Raw genomic sequence first — 4,733 nt, forward strand, 5'->3', positions numbered from 1 at the left:
ATTTCACGCGGTTGTGTGAGCCATGCGACCGCGTGACTTCTCGCTGGTCATCTCCTCAAATCCTTGTGTTCCTTCTATTCTTGCATGCTTCCTCTTTATTCTCTAAGCCATTCCTGCCTATGAAGCCTGAAACACTTAACACACAGATCAAGGCATCGAATGGTAATAGGAGAGGATGAAGATTAGCTAAATTAAGACCAAAGAGCATGTTTTCAATCATAGAACTAAACTAGAAAGGAATTGTAAAATCATGCAAATCATATGAATAAGTGGGTGAAAAGCTTGATAAAACCACTCAATTAAATACAATATAAACCATAGAATAGTGGTTTATCAGCTGCCTCTACTTGGCCGTTGGTTTGGGGGTGCTCAATTGAGGAAAACTTTTGCTTTATTCCTAGTCCTGCTAGGAATTCTTTGAATTTTTTGCCGGTGAACTGTGTTCCGTTATCCGATATGACGGTTTTCGGGATTCTGAATCTGGTGACCACTTGTCTCCACATGAATTTTCGGCAATTTGCTGAAGATATTCTGGCTAGTGACTAGGCTTCCACCCACTTGGTGTAGTAGTCTGATGAGCGGATAATTTATACGCTTTTTGGCATTGTTTTTAGGTAGTTTTTAGTAGGATCTAGCTACTTTTAGGGATGCTTTTATTATTTTTATGTAAAATTCACATTTTTGGACTTTACTATGAGTTTGTGCATTTTTCTATGATTTCAGGTATTTTCTGGCTGAAATTGAGGGACCTGAGCAAAGATCTGATTCAGGCTGACAAAGGACTGCTGATGCTGTTGGATCCTAACCTCCCTGCACTCGAAATGGATTTTCTGGAGCTACAGAACCTCAAATGGCGCGCTCTCAATGGCGTTGGAAAGTAGACATCCAGAGCTTTCCAGCAATATATAATAGTCCATAACTTATTCAAGATTAGATGATGCAAACTGGCATTCAACGCCAGTTCCATGCTGCATTCTGGAGTCAAACGCCAGAAACACGTCACAAACCAGAGTTAAACGCCAAACAGACGTTACAACTTGACGTTTAACTCCAATAGAATCCTTAGCTCGTGTAAAGCTTAAGCTCAACCCAAGCACACACCAAAGTGGGTCCCAGAAGTGGATTTCTGCACTTAGACTTATTTCTGTAAACCCTAGTGGCTAGTTTAGTATAAATAGAACTTTTTACTATTGTACTAGGGGTCCTTTTCCCTATTATTCGAATTCCTATCACATTTTGGGGGCTGGCCATTCGGTCATGCCTGGACCATCACTTATGTATTTTCAACGGTACAGTTTCTACACACCATAGATTAAGGTGTGGAGCTCTACTGTACCTCGAGAATTAATGCAATCACTACTGTCTTTTATTCAATTCAAGCTTATTTTTATTCTAAGATATCACTCGTACTTCAACCTGATGGATGTGATGATCCGTGAGACTCATCATCATCCATCCTTATGAACGCGTGCCTGACAACCACCTCCGTTCTACAAGTAAGAGCTAGAGTGTGTATCTCTTGGATTCCTGATGCACGACGCATGGTTGCCCTCACCTGACAACCGAGCCTTCCATTCCGTGAGATCAGAGTCTTCGTGGTATAAGCTAGAACCCATTGGCAGCATTCATGAGAATCTGGAAAGTCTAAACCTTGTCTGTGGTATTTCGAGCAGGATTCAGGGATTGAATGACTGTGATGAGCTTCAAACTCGCGATTGTGGGGCGTAGTGACAGACGCAAAAGGATCAATGGATCTTATTCCGACATGATCGAGAACCAACAGCTGATTAGCCATGCGGGAAACCGTAGAGGACCATTTTCACTGAGAGGATGGGAAGTAGTCATTGACAACGGTGACACCCTACATACAGCTTGCCATGGAAAGGAGTAAGAATGGTTGGATGAAGCAGTAAGAAAGCAGAGATTCAAAAGGAACACATCATCTTCATACACTTATCTGAAATTTACACCAAGGATTTACATAAGTATCTCGTTCATCTATTTTATGTGTTATTTATTATTATTTTCGAAAACCATTATAACCAATTGAATCCGCCTAACTGAGATTTACAAGATGACCATAGCTTGCTTCATACCAACAATCTCTGTGGGATCGACCCTTACTCACGTAAGGTTTATTACTTGGACGACCCAGTACACTTGCTGGTTAGTGATGCGAGGTTGTGAAGAAAGTGCTGAGTTATAAATGCGCATACCAAGTTGAATGCCATTGTTAGAGATCACAATTTCGTGCACCAAGTTTTTGGCGCCGTTGCCGGGGATTGTTCGAGTTTGGACAACTGACGGTTCATCTTGTTGCTCAGATTAGGTAATTTTCTTTTCAAAAAAGTTTTAAAAAATTTTTCAAAAATTTATTTTTCTTTGTTTTTCGTTTTTCTAATAATAATTTTCGAAAAAAACCAAAAAAATTAATAAAATCATAAAAAACTAAAAATATTTTGTGTTCTTGTTTGAGTCTTGAGTTAAATTTTAAGTTTGGTGTCAATTGCATGTTTTTAAAATTTATGCATTCTTTTTTTTTCGAAAATTCATGCATGTGTTCTTCATGATCTTCAAGTTGTTCTTGGTAAGTCTTCTTGTTTGATCTTCATATTTTCTTGTTTTGTGTCTTTTATTGTTTTTCATATGCATTTTTGCATTCATAGTGTCTAAGCATTAAAAATTTCTAAGTTTGGTATCTTGCATGTTTTTCTTTTCTTTAAAATTTTTCAAAAATAAGTCTTGATGTTCATCTTGATCTTCAAAGTGTTCTTGGTGTTCATCTTGACATTCATAGTGTTCTTGCATACATCATGTGTTTTGATTCATAAATTTCATGTTGTGAGTCATTTTTGTGTTTTTTTTCTTTCCTCATTAAAAATTCAAAAAAAATCTTTTCCTTATTTTACTCATAATTTTTGAAATTTTGAGTTGACTTAGTCAAAAATTTTCAAAACTTAGCTATTTCCTATAAGTCAAGTCAATTTTTCAAGTTTAAAAATCCTATCTTTTCAAAATCTTTTTCAAAAATCAAATCTTTTTCATTTTTTTTATTATTTTTGAAAATTTTTTAAATTTATTTTCAAAATCTTTTCTTATCTTTACTTCAAAATTGAAAACTTCGCCAACAATTAATGTGATTGATTCAAAAATTTGAAGTTTGTTACTTTCTTGTTAAGAAAAGTTCAATCCTTAAATTCTAGAGTCATATCTTTTAGTTTCTTGTTAGTCAAGTAATCAATTTTAATTTTTAAAATCAAATTGTGTCCAAAATATCTTATTCAATCATATCTTTTTCAAAAATTTGATTTCAAAATATCTTTCCTAACTTCTTATCTTTTCAAAATTGAATTTCAAATCTTTTTCAACTAACTAATTGACTTTTTGTTTGTTTTACTATTTCTTATCTTTTTCAAAACTACGTAACTACTCTTCTCTCTCTAATTTTCGAAAATTACCCCCCTCTTTTTCAAAATTCTTTTAATTAACTAATTATTTCAAATTTTAATTTTAAGTTTATTCCTTCTCTTAATTTTTGAAAATCACTAACCTTTTTTCAAAATTTATTTTCGAAAATCCTCTCTCTCACCTTCTTCTATTTATTTATTTATCTACTAACACTTCTCTTCTACTCAAGAATTCGAACTCATTCCTCCCCCTTGTGTTTGGATTCTTACCTTTTCCTCCTTTTATTCCTTTCTTCTTCTACTAACATAAAGGAATCTCTATACTGTGACATAGATGATTCCTCTTCTTTTTCTGTTCTCTTCTCTTTCATATGAGCAGGAACAAGGAAAAAGACATTCTTGTTGAAGCTGATCCTGAACCTGAAAGGAGTCTGAAGAGGAAAATAAGAGAAGCTAAATTACAACAAGCCAGAGACAACCTTACTAAAATTTTCGAACAAGAAAAGGATATGGCAGCCGAACCCAACAATAATAATGCAAGGAGGATGCTTGGTGATTATACTACACCTACTTCCAAATTTGATGGAAGAAGCATCTCAATCCCTGCCATTGGAGCAAACAATTTTGAGCTAAAGCCTCAACTAGTTGCTCTAATGCAACAGAACTGCAAGTTTCATGGACTTCCATCAGAAGATCCCTACCAGTTTTTAACTGAGTTCTTGCATATCTGTGAGACTGTTAAGACTAATAGAGTAGATCCTGAAGTCTACAGGCTTATGCTTTTCCCTTTTACTGTAAGAGACAGAGCTAGAACATGGTTAGATTCACAACCTAAAGATAGCCTGGACTCTTGGGATAAGCTGGTCACGGCCTCCTTGGCTAAGTTCTTTCCTCCTCAAAAGCTGAGCAAGCTTAGAGTGGATGTTTAGACCTTCAAACAAAAAGATGGTGAATCCCTCTATGAAGCTTGGGAAAGATACAAGCAGATGACCAAAAGGTGTCCTTCTGACATGCTTTCAGAGTGGACCATTTTAGATATATTCTATTATGGTCTATCTGAGTTCTCTAAGATGTCACTGGACCATTCTGCAGGTGGATCTATTCGCCTAAAGAAAACGCCTGCAGAAGCTCAAGAACTTATTGACATGGTTGCAAATAACCAATTCATGTACACTTCTGAGAGGAATTCCGTGAATAATGGGACGCCTCATAGGAAGGGAGTTCTTGAAAGTGATGCTCTGAATGCCATATTGGCTCAGAACAAAATGTTGACTCAGCAAGTCAACATGATTTCTCAAAGTCTGAATGGATGGCAAAATACATCCA

The 4,733-nt window shown here is 35.9% G+C and overlaps 1 non-coding gene across 1 annotated transcript; it reads right to left on the bottom strand.

Annotated features, from left to right (window-relative positions):
- Positions 1 to 4,315: 4,315 nt before the first annotated feature.
- On the bottom strand, positions 4,316 to 4,423 carry LOC130984625 (small nucleolar RNA R71). The gene has a single exon (XR_009088543.1). It is a non-coding gene; the product is annotated as a small nucleolar RNA R71 (small nucleolar RNA).
- Between the last annotated feature and the right edge of the window lie 310 nt (positions 4,424 to 4,733).

Source organism: Arachis stenosperma, chromosome 5, assembly GCF_014773155.1.
Source record: "Arachis stenosperma cultivar V10309 chromosome 5, arast.V10309.gnm1.PFL2, whole genome shotgun sequence".
Taxonomy (NCBI): Eukaryota; Viridiplantae; Streptophyta; class Magnoliopsida; order Fabales; family Fabaceae; genus Arachis; species Arachis stenosperma.